Here is a 16,649-nt window from a genome sequence, read left to right as displayed (position 1 = left end):
CCTTGAAAAACCAAACCCATAGATATCTACTTACCATTTCTACCTGAATGCTTGAAATAGCAGCACTTCAAAGACCATTCCAGGGAGCAAAGCTTGTATTGAATTGTATGTGAATGGCATCTTGTGGGATTATGCAACATGGTGGCCTTGGCAAAAGTACTTCAACACATTCAAAACTGAACTCAAGCTTCGCACTCTCTTTCCAATCTCCCAGCTCCTCTGAAATCTACTCCTCTTTTGGTCTTCCTTGTCTCAGTATCCCTTACCATTGTCCATCCAGCTTTGCACAAGCCAGCACCCTGAATATCAAATTTATATTTCCTTCTTCCCCATCCCATAAAATACAGTTATCAAGTTCTATTGATTTTCCAGATCTGTCCACTTCTTTGTATTTCCTCCAATATCTCCCTGGTTCACGAGACCACCACCTTCCCACTTCCACGAGTCTTTTAATCTGTCTGACAACATCCATTCTTGCTCCTTTTCCCATCCATTCTCCATCTGATAACATAATCTTTTCAAGACAAGTCTGACAATGTCACACCCATGTTTGAAACTCTTTGGCGTGTGCCCATTGCTGCATTGTTGGGTGTCCTCCCAGAAAGTGTCTTCTGGGAGGCTTCACATGTTCTGGTCCCCTTTCATTGCTCAAGTTCATGTGTACATCATGCTTTCTCATTCTCCAGATTCCAGTACAGTGGATTTCTTTCAGGTCTCTAAGAACATTAAACTCTTTCCTGCCACAGACCTGGCTCTCTTTCCTGAAATGCTCTCAGTATTCTCCTTTTACCTTTAACCGACCCTCCTCAGCCTTCAGATCTCTGCCTAAATATTGCTGCCTCTGGGGGCCTGCTGTGACCTAAACCAGATCAGCTCCCTTTATTACATGCCTTCTTTTTCATGTTTTAAAATTTTATGTTTATATTTCATTAAATATTTTATATTTAGTATTATATGGTCTTTACTAAGGTTTGCTAAACTCTTAAGTTCCATGAGAACGGGGCAGAGCCTGTTTTCTTACTATTGTATTCCCAATTTTTAGCAGAGTTCCTGGCACAGAGTGGGTGCTCAAGAAAGACTTTTTAAATGGATATTTATCAAGATAGTATAGAACCAGATGGCATCCAAAGTTCCCCATTCCCACCAAACTGCTGATTCTAAGATACAGATTTTTATTTTAACATTATTTATTGTATTTACTAGATGTTTTAGGCATTTAGATTTACATTATTCTCTTTAAAATTAATTTACTTATTCATTTTTATTGAACTTTTTAAAATTTTTTGTTTCAGTCATGTTTGATTTTTTAAAAGTTTTTCATTTCTGCATTATTATAAAATTATTTTTTTATCAGTTCCATTTGTTTGCCATTTGTCTCTCATATATTGCTATTTTTCCCTTTTTGAATTAATAACTTGCTTTTAATTCTATAATAGTTATGTGTCAGGAATTTAATATTTTGGTGATGACTAGCAAGTGTTACTCTGCTACTTCTACACCCCTAGGTCTTTATTTCAATTTAGTATAATTTGCTCATTAAATTAACCCATCTATTATGGTGCCAGCATTCACCTAACAGACAGAAAAATGTCTCATGTGGGTCAATTGGAACCATTCGGTTATATTAACACTGTAGCCTTTTATAAGAGAGTCTTAGTAGATACTGTTATTAATAGAGATAGGACATAAATTGAAATGAGGTTTTTATGCATTACATGCTCTGAGTAGATTTTCAATTGACAAATCTGTGTAGAAGGCAGCTGAGCTTTCAAAATATACCTTATTCATGTATCCATAGAGCCATTTGTCAATTTTCACAGAATTATGGACCGTGCTCGTTTACCTGGTTCGGTGTATAATAAGCCATAACAGCAAGCTTGTGGCAACTTCAGAAATACTACCAGATATTATTTTACTTGAATATATGAAATGTTCTCTACACCTTTTGGGTCAAAGACATCTCTGAATCAAAGACCTCTATTCCGCCTTTCAGGAACATTCTAATTCCATATGATTCAGCAACCCTAAGGCAACTTGACCCACTTCTGCACTGACAAACACAGTATGCCCTTCACTAGTTAGCTCAATGGCCAAGCTTTAAAAACACAAATAAAACTAATCCATGGTGATTAATTACCACCTGTACTCTAGCTCTGCCCTTACTTTCTTCCTAGATGTGTGGCCTTGAGCAAGTCACATGCCCTCTTATCCCTTGTTTTTTCAACTTTAAAACCTACCCTGACTCACTTAGACATTAAGAATTTTTAACGTATTAATACAATCAGCATCTCATAAAGGCATTATGCAAATAGAAGATCTCACTTGTGTTGTGAATAATTTGCATTTTTAGTTAATAGCTATTTCAAGCTCTTATTATGGTTTGTCAGTCAACCTATAGTCTTCCCTCCTAGATGTTACCCCCAGTTGATTAGCTTTCCCTGGGACACTACTCTGCTCATATCATTCACCAATGCAAAGCTTTAAATGATGTTCCATGACCTAACAAGTGGGTTAAAAATTCCTCAATCTAACAATCCACATTTCTACAATATAGTCCCATTCACATGTATTTTGGGGCCGACAAGCATGTTAATGCAATGGGTAGGGATAATCATTAGTGCTAAGTGGGAAGGGACTTGAGGAGATTCGTGTCACAACTGGTCATTTTCTTAATAAATATTTCTCTGTTTTGAAGGCTTTTGCTTACCTTGTTCTGGCTGCATTCATGGTGAGTAGGACCTGGAAAGATGTCCAGAGAATCTGATTAAAGATGATCACAGAGCAGAAAACCAAGCAACACCTATGTGAGCATTCCTTATTCCTACCACACATAGTATATTTCATAGTATAAATACTCTTGTAAAGCTTATTAAGCTAAGGAAATTGGGGTTGCACTTTGTATTTGGCAATGAAGGTGAGCTAACCTAATGACCAGTGAGAAGAGAAAAGGTGAGCACCAGGATCTCCTGGTCATAGGCTAGGGAGACACCCCATGACTCAGAGAGGTAGACAATGCCTCATGATGATGTACTCAGGAGAGTGTCCTGAACTCTAACTTGGAGACAAAACCTAGGGGAAAGATCCCATACTCCATCAGCTCGGAACTCCTCAGTTACAAATGGGAGAGTCTACCTGGACTAAGAGATACCTATATTACCTGCAGCACAGGGAGGAAGCAATCACAAAGTAAACAGGTGATAATCAGCAGTAGCATTTTCATCATCTGGTTCTCCTCCTGATGGATATTTAGTACAAGTTGTCCATTCGCGCAGATACAGAACCTCATCAGCCATCAACCTTGCCCCTCCTAGAAATAAAAAAGTTCCTTATTCATATATACTCTCCACAAAACTTACTAAAGACCTGCTATGTGTCAAACACTTACTAGGCACTGAAGATGCAGTCATAAGCAAGGCATGTTCTTGAAAAGAAGACATATTCCACCCCTCCATACAAATGAAATCCAGCAGTAATTATACATTTATAATAGATTATTTGTCAAAAAAAAAAAACCAGACTTTCATAGCAATTAGCAAAGTGACTAAGTCACATTACATTTTACACTTGATTCTTGACTAATATTATAAAATGTCAGAGCTAAAAATAACTGTACATGGGTGAAATGTAGAAGACAACCAGGGAGAATTTAAAAAGAAAGGAGCAGGAACTGGGGTATTTCCATGAAACCATCAGATAAAAGTGGTCACATAGTTTATAATTTCATTTATATAACACTCTTGAAATGACAAAAACATAGAGATGGAAAACAAATTAGTGGTTCTCAGGGGGTTAGAGATGGGGTAGGAGATGACAACTACTATAAAGGAATAGCATAAAGGAGATCTTTGTGGTGATGGAATAGTCTGCGTCTTCATCACGATGGTTTTTACACGAATTTATATATGTGATAAAATGGCATGTGCCATATACACATACTGTAACAATGTCAAACTCCTGGTTTGCTATCGTACTATGGGTACATAAGATGTAACCATTAGGGAAATGGGATGAAGAATACATGGAACCTCTCTATACTATCTTTTCAACTTCCAGTAAATTTATAATTACTTCAAAATTAAAAGCTAAAAAAAAAAAAAGAGCAAGCACTAGGGACTTTCCATGAAACATCAGTTAAGATATTTGTACAGAAGCCAAATCTAGTTTCAATTGTTACCAGAGGTGGCTCTTAGAGTTTTGGACACATGAGCAGCATGTCTCTAGCTCTTCAGCACTGACCAGGGAGTGCAGTTGCACCCACAAAGGATCTCCCAGTCAACCAGTTGGTGTTATACCCTTGTGATCTGATAATATGAGTGCAAGACTAGTGTTTAGAAGAACAAACAAAAAGCATTAAAAAAAAAAGGGTAAAGCCAGCCACCTAACATCTATCTAAAGATTGTATTGCTTCTAATTTGTACCATGTAGTCTCTGGTTATTACCTTAGGTAAAATGAGAAATAACTCAATTAAAAATTCAAAAACTTTTCCTCAGAAATTGTTAAAAGTGGTATCATTAGAGGCACAGAAAATCAACACAAGGAGTTTAAGATATGCAGCAATGTTTCATGCTGATGAAATAAAGCACCTCTTGAGTCTTTCTCATCATCAGTGTCTATGGTTGTATTATTTTTGTTGAGGTAAAATTATCTACATAATGTCACTACCTATGTCTCCCGTGTATAAGGATAATAGAAAGTGCTTCCATACTTTGCAAATGTATTATGTTCTGAAAGAACATTAGCATTTTATTTCACATAAGTTCCTAATGAGAACAGTCCTAAAACTAAAATATAATTACTCAAAATGACTCTCTATTCATAATTGCAACAAATTTTATAAAATTATAGATTTGGAGGAGAGATGTCTATCTATTGTACTTTGCTTTGTGAAGATACTAGGCATTCTAATTCACTTTAAATATCACAGAATTTATGTATACATGTCACGTATAGCTATGATTTAAAAACCAGAAGGGCACGATGACAAAATACATCATTGAATAAAATGTCTAGTCCATTCCAAAATGCCTGCACCTGCAATATTTCAACGTAAGATAATCATATAACTGATTCTATCCTGTAGCTTGCTAACGCAATTCTGGTGTTTTGTAGAGCCATTTTCATAAGCCATGGCTCTTCAAACCCAAATTCTAACAGCCTCCACAAGTGAAAATTCAGAACTAGAGTAAGGAAAGAAATTCAGTGTGGCTAGGTCCTGATTATTGGGGGGATATGGGTGTGAAGAACCAGTGAAAGAGGAATGGAGAGCTTCATTTTGGCTGCAAGGACCAAGTCACATTCTCCAACATGCTTACAAAACACCTTGTATTCTGAGGTTAAAAAAATTAATACAATGCCTGTCATGTCATTCTGATCTCTATTGCTCTAGGAGGCTAGAATCACAGGAAAGGGGAAGTGTAAGTCAATTACTAGGATTACTATTCCCTAAACCCCACACCATTCTCCTCGAGTGCAGCATGTGTACACAAAACTTGACATTATCTTTAAGAATCATTTGAAACATAATAAAATAGAAGTATATTCAGGAAACATTTCAAGTTATGTCTTTTATTGTATTTAAATCCTCTAAAAATTGGTAATTCCTATAGATAGCATAGGCAGAAGCTCTTCATTAACCAAAACATTTTATTGGAACACCCTGTACATAAAAAGAAAATCCTTTTTAAATAAAGGCTAGATTGATGAACATCATTAGGTGACATATTTTTTAAAATGTCCCATTAATCAGTAAATGGATAAATAAAATGTGGCATGCCATACAATAGATTTCTTCGGGGCAATTTTAAAAAAATGAAAGATCTATATTAACATGATGTAGCCAAAAATACATGTGGAAAAAGCATATTTCTGAATATATTAAAATATGCTATAATTTATGCTATAATTTATGAAAAATTTTAGATAATACAAAAATAATATTTGATACTGCTTATGAATACTTCACTTGTGTAAAACAATGAAAAACAGACTGCAAGAACATACATTAGATTTATAATAAAGATGTCCTTTAGGGAAGAGGAAAAAAGAATAAATTAGGAATGCGGGGTTTAAGGACACTTCAGATGTTACATTTTTTTTAATAGTTCAAAACATGTAGCAAATTTATTTTAAAAAACTGAAAATTAAGATGCAATTCATGTCCATCAAATAAGTAAAAATTATCTTTTAACAAGCTTCTTTGTCTCAAGTACTCTTGCATTCCATCTTATACTTTTATAGAAAAAAGTGTTTTGTAAACTATACAGACAAATAAGGGATAAATCTATTCTAGGTCCTCTTAGTGGGCATTTTTCATGAGCACAAAATTACTAATCTGACAAAACATGAAGTATAAAAAGGACCTTCTTACTATGGTTATTTCTACCGTTCTTTTCTTGCTCTTAAAAGAGTTCATTAAGGGCGCCTGGGTGGCTCAGTTGGTTAAGCGACTGCCTTCGGCTCAGGTCATGATCCCGGAGTCCTGGGATCGAGTCCCGCATCGGGCTCCCGGCTCGGCGGGGAGCCTGCTTCTCCCTCTGACCCTATCCCCTCTCATGCTGTTTCTCTCTCTCACTCTCTCTCAAATAAATAAATAAATAAAATCTTTAAAAAAAAAAAGAGTTCATTAAAATTGTCTGGACCACTTGGAAATCCTGCCACTAAACCTCTACAAGTCAGGGTGAATATGTAATCCAGTAAAACAAAAACCAGTGAACCTGCCCCTTCCCATCTCTAGGGAAGATCCATGTTGAACCTGAGGATGTGGTACAACGCATTGCCCCACTTAGCAGGTACTATGATTGGAGGTCACTCCACTCCCAAAATAAGAGCTCCAGACAAATCTCAGCACAGTGCTTCACTACCAGATCTTCTCCCCCACAAGCCGACTTACAAAGTCCACAGTTGCCCTCGTGAGAGAGCTGCTCACTTGGAAACAACTCACTTGATTTTTATATGTAGTACCATCCTCATAGGGATCTGGTATGTGTCCCCTCTCAAAGGCTGTCTTCCATTGTATAGTTAACCCTGAGTGCAGACTCAACTGTGAGTGCCCAACTTCCGTTGTCCAGTAAGCAATCTCTTCATAATATGCCCTGTCTGTCTCAACTACATAATTGTGGAATACTACAACATTCTAGATCAATTTTCAAATCTTGAACGGAAACGTATTCCATACAATTCACATGTCATATACATTTTATTGTATTCTTATCCTCTGAAAATTAGTTAAGTTTTAAAACATGTAGCAGAATCCTCTCTCAAATTAATTAGCAAAACATTGAATATATTTTACAAAACACTGCACACGTTTATGACATCTGAATAGCAACTGACTAGTAAGGAAGAGCTAGGGTAGAACCCACTCAGCAGGACAATTTCCAACATTCCCTAAATGCCCTGCTTGTTGCTCTGTCTACACTGAACCCAGCCCTGAGAATAACCCCAATTCTGTGGTGTGACTCTAATGTTTCCACTTCCTACCATGTGTCTTGTAGCTTTAGAGAAAGATGCTCTAGATATATATCTTCTGATATAAGAATGCACTTTTAATCTCTGGTTGAATGTTAAAATAAGATTGAGAGTGACATCTACTCATATTCATCATTTTTATAAAATGCACTATGCATATTAAAATATACTACTCTCCTTTGTTATGCTAATGGCATTTGGTTGCCCTCAGTGCAAGGGACAAAGCGCTCTGTAACCACAAGTTTGCATGGCTACATGACCCTCTTCTTTACATAGGAAATATTTAGACCACATGACTCAGTTAGATTCCCACAGTCTGTTTCCCAAGAGGCATGACAGAGGAGGGTAGAGCAAGGAAGGAATACCACACAGACAGCACACACACACACACACCCAGTTTTAGGGCCTTGGTAACAGGTAGGTGAGGTGTGCTTTTGAAAGGTACACAAAACCTCCCAGTTTGAACATTTGCCTGTGTCCAGTGCCACGAAGGCCATTCTTGTGGCTCCTAAGTCCTCTTATGAAGCAGGCAGCATCCCCCCCAAAAAAAAAATTGCTCTAGGTTCTAAATCCTTAATTGACACTGGGGCAGACACAGAGATGCACCACTCAGATCCCCCATCAAGAAAGAACTCACTGCCCAACTGTGGGGAGTGTGGTTGACTCTCCAGCAGCCAGCTACTTCACAATCTGACTCAGCATTTGAGACCAGGACACACTCTTCTCAGATGGTGGTAGCCACAGTCATGCTTTACTTATGACACTCCCAGCCAACGACCAAGCAAGGCAACATGACAAAAGACCTCATCAGTCCCACCAAATGCAGGACTCCTCTAAGGGGCAGTCTTTATTCTGGGCCCCCTACCAGACAGGCAGAGATTTGTCATGTCTGCTAAATCCTCTTTCCCTCTCTTTGTTTCACAAACATTTCTCCCAATAAACCTTTTGTGCTCCACACCCTATCTCAGCTTCTCCTTCCTGGGGACCCAACCTCAACAGACACTGATGTCAGATATGATTTATGACAATGACCTAAAGCTGAGAAAAGACCATGCAGGCGGTCTCATAAAACTTTTGATGGAGACAGGGGGAAAAGGACAGGGCTTTGTGTTACTGTCATGGCCAGGAACAGAAGGAGAATGCAAACTAGAATTTACTGAGTGCCCACTATGTGCCAGGAACTTTACAAATGTTGTTATCCAGTCTTTGTGACCACTTTTCAAAATAGATGTTGCTATCCATATTTTATGCCATCCCGATCAAAATTCCAATGATATTTTTCAAAGTGCTGGAACAAACAACCCTAAAATTTGTATGGAATCAGACAAGACCCTGAATCACCAAGAAATGTTGAAAAAGAAAAACAAAGCTGGGGGCATCATGTTGCCCGATTTCAAGCTATATTACAAAGCAGTGATCACCAAGACAGCATGGTACTGGCACAAAAACAGACATATAGACCAATGGAATAAAATACTCATTTTAAATGAGTGCTTAAATCTCATAGAATAAAAGATGTTTTGCCTTGCCAGAATAATGGATATAGTTTTATAATTCGGTGTTTAGCAAATGTAAATTACCTCCTCAAGACTCACCACAATGTTTCAGAGAGGAATCCAAACAATTTTTATTAGGGAATGTCAATATGCAACCAGAATATAAAATTAAGGAACTTACAATAAAGCAGTCTTTGATGCATTTATTTCAGCAGTAGATAGATTCTGTTAGCAGAGTCATTTTGGCACTTGCTTCCAGGTAGAGCATGATTAATCATGAATCCTGCAAGATGCTAATTTATCATTAACTGAGTAAACAAATATTTTTACATCTTTAATTCCAATACCTAAATGAACCAGATAAAAATTATTTTATTTACTTGGTGGTGAGAGATTTATTCTTCTGTAGAACTAAAGGCCTATGTTGACCAGAAAAGAATCCAGGTATCACATCAGGATCATAGCACAGGACACTGAGGGCAGGAAGGGGAGATCAGAGCCCAGACTGAGGTTGTAGTAGGAAATGTGCCAGAGTTCCTAGGGTGCATGGAGGCCAACTCTGAACTCGGAGTCAGACTTGGGTGAACTAGGAGTCATCCTGGAATGTGGGCTTTGATGTGATGCAATTTCATGTGATGTGGTGTAGGCAGAAGGGCCTGGCTCAGTGGTGGGGCCGGAAGGGATGGCCTGGAAGTTACAAGCTGAGTCAGACTCTGACAGCATCAGCAGTTTTGCCACCATCCACTGTGGATGCGGTCTTGATAGAGGATCATCTCGGACAGTGGTTCTCAAACTTGAGCAGGTGTCAGGATGAACCAGTGTGCTAGTTAAAAATCGTGCATCACTACATCAAAAACTAATGATGTAATGTATGATGACTAAGATAACATAATAAAATAAAATTTTAAATAAATAAATAAATAAATAATAAATAAATAAATGAAATGAAGCATCCCTGGCGCAACCCCAGAAATTCTGATTCAACAATGCAGGGATGGAACATACAAATCTGCATTTTTAAAACTTGCCAGGTGATTCGAATATAGGTTTCTGATGAGAAACCATAGCTTAGGTGGCAATTGTGAAATAAATAAGATAAATAAATTATCTTCTACCTGGCAGAATGAACCATGATATTTGAATGTAGTAAAATATAGCTCAATGGCACAAACAGGAAGACAGAATTTTATCACCCTCTTCCACTCCAGCTGCACTATAGGTAAATGTAAATGCTCGATTGCATTGCCTCCAATTTTCGGAGGCCACTAAGAAATTGCTAAAAACACTTTACTTTTTTTTTTTAAAGATTTTATTTATTTCTTTGAGAAAGAGAGATCACAAGCAGGGAGGAGGGGTAGAGGGAGAAGCAGACTCCCCACTGAGCAGGGAGCCCAATGCGGGACTCGATCCCAGGACCCCGGGATCATGACCTGAGCTGAAGGCAGTCGCTCAACCAACTGAGCCACCCAGGCGCCCCAACACTTTACATTTTTTAAATTCAAGAACCTTCAACTCACTTTAACATACCAATTGAGTGCGTAACAAGTATTATAGTAAAAGAAGGGGTACTGGATACTAAAGGGAAAAAACTGGATTAGAATCTCAGTTCTGTTTCCGGCTAAATTGATCATATTGATATGTTACTAACAGCTCAGCATCTCAATTTCCTTTACTAAAAACTTGGAATAATAATAATGCCTGTTGAGAATGGTTGTTTTGAGAATTAAGTGAGGAGCATATTTAAGCTCTGAGTCTGGAATCTGGTACATAGAAGAAACTGTAATTTTTTTTAGATGAATGGGTGAATGAACAAACAAACATTTGGGTAGATGAGAAGTTCTTTTGAAATTATATGAATGCTGGAAATGTTGACAGATATGATCTGTTTGCTTTCAAGTTATTGACAAACGTAAGGGATTCTTTATTTTTAATTACCAGTTCATTTCTTTTTTCCAGTGTGTTTTTACCCACCAGGAACACAAGTGTCATCATCCTTTATTTTTATCCTGTTTTGCTTTGATTTCCTACATAGCCTTGGTATAAATCATTCAAAATACCACTTACACCATAGACCAGCAGAGCCTGGCAGTGTTTGGATTCAGTACTGCTGAACCAGACGGGAAAACTAATTCACTCATTTGGCTTTCATTTTGTATACCCTTCCCATCTTCTTCAGTACTTTTATTAATTTCTAGAGCATGGTCTGTGAGTAGTTCCACAGAAGTTCACAATTACACGGGGCTGTCTTCCATGTTAACTCTTCAAATGGCTTCATTTATGGGCACAGCTGTCTCATCTTGATTTCACTGGGAGTGAGGCAGAACTGGCATTTCCCTCCTCACAGCTCATTTATTTTCAGACATGTATTGCAGCATACATTAAGTTCAATTTCTGCGGAGTTGTTATTGAGGTGTAGAACCACGCACAGTTGGATGGCATCATGCCCTCCAAAGGGGACGAAGAATAAGGCAGAGAAAAGGACAGACATAAGAAGAGGTAAATTTTCCAATCTGTGACATCCATTTCATGCTGTGGACATCCCCAAGCTTTTCCCAGGAAGAGAAGAAAGTCTGGGACTTGGAGGTAGACGGGACTTTTTTATTTATAAATAACTTCATACACATCACTTGATATTGTATACTATAACATAGCTATTGTTAGTGTAGAATCCTTATTTTAAAGATGAGGAAGTAGAAGCACAACAGGGTTATGTCAGTTACCCAAAGTCACACAGTTGGCCAACTCAAAGCAGGGACTGGATATCACTTTTTTTGTCTTAGTCCATCTGAGCTGCTATAACACAATACCATGACTTGGGTGGCTTATTAACAACAGAAACTTGTTTCTCTCATTTCTTAAGGCTGAGCACCAAGATCAAGGCAACTACATGGTTAGTTTCTGGTGAGGGTTCTCTTCCTGATTATGAAGGTTGGTGCCTTCTCACTGCATCCTCACATGGGGAAAGAGACAAACCAGCTCTCTGGGACTCTTTTATGAGAGTGTTAAGCTCATCCCTGAGGACTCCATTCTCATGACCTAAGCACCTCCCAGAGGCCCACCTCCTAATTCCATCACATTGGGCATCAGGATTTCAACATAAGCATTTAAGAGGTGACAGAAACATTCAGACCATAGCATTTTCTAATTCGAAATCCCTGATTCCTTCCAAAATGGCAATATTTCTCCACGTTCAGATGTGACACTAGTGTTAGAAGAGTCCTTAAAAGGAGAGAAAGAGAGACACATCCAAGACAAATTCAGCTTTCCAGAGTCAACTTCCCTCATCATATTCAGCTCAAAGTCACTCTATGGGTGTGAACTTATTAACTTATTGCCAATCACTAACCACAGGAGATTCCCTTTTTCAGATGATCACCATTGCCTCCTGGCTTTAGTTTACCACAGACGTCGGATAGCTGCCAAAGCAAACAGTGCTGTAGGGTCATGGGCTGATCTGGACAGCCTTTAGTCCTGTTTGGTTGAATTGCCTTGGACCTATGTTCTGAACTTGATTGGGCTGAACAGTCATTTTCACAGAGGAGTTGTTGCACACAATTGAAATTTTACTTAGTACATAATGGCATTTGTTCTAAGTAATTTTAAATAATCTCTAGTTCAAAGGATTCTACAGATAGAGCCCTCCTTCCTAAAACAAACAAACAAAAACAAACAAACAAACCACAAAACTAAAACATTCATTTTTATCTTATAGTTCACGTAAACTTAGTCACTTTTGTGACTAACTCAGGAACAGGTTCAGGTGAAGAATTATGTGCTCTGCATTCTCAGGTAAATCTTAGAGGATCTTGTTTACCTTGTGTTATTATGGTCTAGCAAAGTCCTTATATAAATGAACTACAGACTTCTCTGCCCTCAGCTGAGAATCCCTTATTGAACATTTGATTAACTGCCTTACATACATCTTCCAGGCTCAGGAAGTTGCTTAACACACCAGGTACTAAGAGTCTGAGCAGGAGATCAAGCACTGGGGGACTGAGGTGAAATCCCCCAAACACAAAGGGGAACGCAGCTAATACTAACATTTGGAGCAAAGGAAACACCTCCTCCTCCTCTCCCTACACCACCACCTGTGCCCTGGGGTGGAGGGTGTGATTCTGGTCCTCCCATTTCCAATCTCCCTCCCCACCCACTTCTGCTCCTCCACCCACACTTAACTAACTCTTCGTAAGAGAGGAGCACCTAATCGTTAGAAATGGAGATGCTCATAGGCACATTGCACTAGGTAGCTTAAATATTAAACTGTCCTTAAAGAGTATTGGTGAAAGCTCTCTGCTTTTTTCTCCCACTTCCCAGATTCACATAGTAAGCAGACCCAGGCATGGCCTGACTCTCCAGAATCTTTCATCTTTCTCTCTCTCTCTCTTTTCCTCTTCATCCACCCCCCCCCCCTCTCTCTGAGCATGTAATTAAACAGTATTAGATTTAGGGGAAAAGAAGGAATCTTGCTTTGGTTTAACTGATGAGCCTATATTCAGAGAGATTTAATAAATCAGCATTTCACTCTTGATGAAATGGTACTCTACTTCTCCTTTGGCTCTTAATCCTTGAGTTTGTCATTCTCCTTATCAGGCATCCAGCAGGGAGAAGTTCTAGAAGGCAGAACTGTACCCTCTCATTCTTGGGATGCCAATTAATAACTTCATAATATATACCATACTTCTTCAGCATAATTATTATACTTAATTCTACTCAATCAATCACTGGGCTAATGATGAAATTCCCAAATGAAGGAAACTAACTGTGTGATGGGAGTTTGTTGGGGAATACTGAAAGTTAACTCACCTATGTCCTGAGGAGAGCCTCTTAATTTTCATATTTCACTTAATTGATTAAACCCACCATGATGGGTATTATCTCTGCCATCCTATCCCCAGTGGGTTTTTCCCCCATTTATTAGCTCGTAGGATGTTTCAACTATGTCTTAGCTTGGGTTCTCCTGGAAGGAGATCCTGAGACAAAGTCTTGGGTGCAGTACTTTTTCTGGGAAGTGATTCTCCTGGGGTGCAGGGATGAAGGATGAAGGAAATAAAACAAGAAATGAGGGAAATTCAATAAAAGAATGCTTTATCAAGTTGGTGCTAAATGCTCAATCTCCCAGGACCTTCTAAGGACTCTAAGCAGGTTCCCTACGAAGTCCAATGTCGAGGCACCAGAGAAGCCCTTAGCAGGAAGTTAGAGGAACATAGTGAAGGCACAAGGTCTAGTCAAGTCCTGCACAGAACTGGAGGTCACAGAAGTAGATGGACTAGAAGATGATATTATGTCCAATACAGTCCTCCTCTGCCATTACACAGTCCCTGGTATGCCTTCTTTAAAGTCCAAAATGTTACAGAGTCCCCTTCAAGCTAAGCCCAGCCAGTGTCTGTGAAGACCTGATACAATGGACTGATGAAGCAATCCTGGCTGTTGCAGTTGGCCTGAGGCTAGGACTGATAGCCACCATCCATCCACCATCCATCCACATCGTAAGTTTTCAAGTTCCCTCAATCTTGGGCAGGATTTTGGCAGTTCTTGTTTGCTTTTCTGGTTGGATAATCTAGACCTTTATGCTTTAGAAATCAGAGTCTTTGTTTTTCTTGACCTAGCTGAGCCAAGGTTATTCAATTGCCTATTCACAGCTGTCACTGAACATGGAAGCATCAAAGACAACTCAGTGAATTACCAAATCCCAGAGCTACTCCTCTCTGATCCCATTATGTAGCAGTAGTACTACCTCCTTGTGATAATCAGACTCAAGTTCCCCACCAGTGTAATAATTCCTGTCTTTACCTGCTGGCCCCCCAACATGAGGATCCAAGAGAGACTAGGAGTAGTATAGCTTCATCCAGTGGAAGTCTTACTGGGTCCTATTCTGGAACAGCCTAAGATTTCGGGACAAATCTGCCCCCTAAACTGAGTCACTGGGAGTGATGGTTAAAAGAGACAATCCTACTTCTATCCCTTGGTTCCCAAACTCCTGTTTTATAATCATAACAAAACAACATTGTATATTGACTATTTTCCTCTGAAAGTAAAACCTGAGCCAAAAGCTCATATACCATATCCAATCTTTTTCATCATCCACAACTGATACTCCATACCCATTACTTCTCCCCCAGAGTCCCTGGACACTCTTCTACTTTCTATCTCTATGAATTTGACTATTCTATATCTTCAAATAAGTAGAATCCTCTAATATTTGTTCTGTTCTTTCTGGCTTCTATTCCACATAGTATTGGAAGTTCTAGCCAGAGCAATTAGGCAAGAAAAGGAAATAAAAGGCATCCAAATTGGTGAGGAAGAAGTAAATTTGTCTCTATTCACAGATGATATAATTTTATATGCAAAAAAACATAAAACTTCCACACAAAAAAACTATGGAGTGGTGAAATTGTACAACAATGTGAATATACTTAATGTTACTGTATCATATATTTAAAATGGTTAAGATGGCAAATTTTACATGTTGTCTATTTTACCACAATAAAGACAGAGAGAGGGCGCCTGGGTGGCTCAGTTGGTTAAGCGACTGCCTTCGGCTCAGGTCATGATCCTGGAGTCCCTGGATCGAGTCCCGCATCGGGCTCCCTGCTCGGCGGGGAGTCTGCTTCTCCCTCTGACCCTCCCCCCTCTCATGTGCTCTCTCTCTATCTCATTCTCTCTCAAATAAATAAATAAAATCTTTAAAAAAAAAAAAAAAAAGACAGAGAGAGAAAGAGCACAGAGACAGAGAAACCATCCTTGATTTTCTTTGATATTGGGAGTTGAGAAAAATGCCAGACCAATAACCATATGCCAATGTCAGAAGTTTTAAGAGGCAGCCGTGTTTCTGGATACCCCTCGATAAACTAATGACTATGTGGACACAGAAAAGGGAAAAAGCATTTTAACTCAGATAGTCAGGAAAAATAGGATGTAGGTATCTCATGATAGAGACCTTGAGAACAGGAAGAATTTCCACGGTAGAGGCTGAGATTATTCCAGGCTTCCCAACTCCAGAAGCAAGACACTGGCTCTTCTGCCTTGGGAATATGAAAATCTTCTTTATTCAATTACACTTCAAACATGCTCTGAACAGGGACACCTAGGTGGCTCAGTCGTTAAGCGTCTGCCTTCGGCTCAGGTCACGATCCCAAGGTCCTGGGATGGAGCCCCCGCGTCAGGGTCCCCACCAGGCGGGAAGCCTGCTTCTCCCTCTCCCACTCCCCCTGCTTGTGCTCCTGCCCTCACGCACTCTCTTTCTCTCTCTCTCTCTGTCAAATAAATAAATAAAATCTTTAAAAAAAAAATGCTCTGAACAATCCACTAAGGTAATTTCCATTTTTATGATTGTTAACTAGCTGAGAAGCAGAAGCCAGCAGATACTACCACAGGCAGTATCTGATACTTTGGAATAAAGAGCTGCTCATTGAAATCTAGCGTCTCCCCTACCCCCATTCAAGGTGTCCTGAAAGGAATCCCCTCTGCTCCTCAAGTTCACCAAATGGCCTTAAGAAACATAAAGTCCAAGTCCATCAGGCTACTTACTGTAACAAAATGAACTATAAATTTAAAATCCTCTTAAGGTTTTCAATCCTTAGAATTAAAGATGGTTATTACAAAATTTACTTACAATTAAATCATATATATCAAAATATTACTAGGGACACCTGCGTGGCTCAGTCGCTTAAGCATCTGCCTTCGGC

The sequence above is a fragment of the Neomonachus schauinslandi genome, chromosome 1, assembly GCF_002201575.2.
Source record: "Neomonachus schauinslandi chromosome 1, ASM220157v2, whole genome shotgun sequence".
In the NCBI taxonomy this organism is placed as follows: Eukaryota; Metazoa; Chordata; class Mammalia; order Carnivora; family Phocidae; genus Neomonachus; species Neomonachus schauinslandi.
This window is presented reverse-complemented; position numbering follows the sequence as displayed.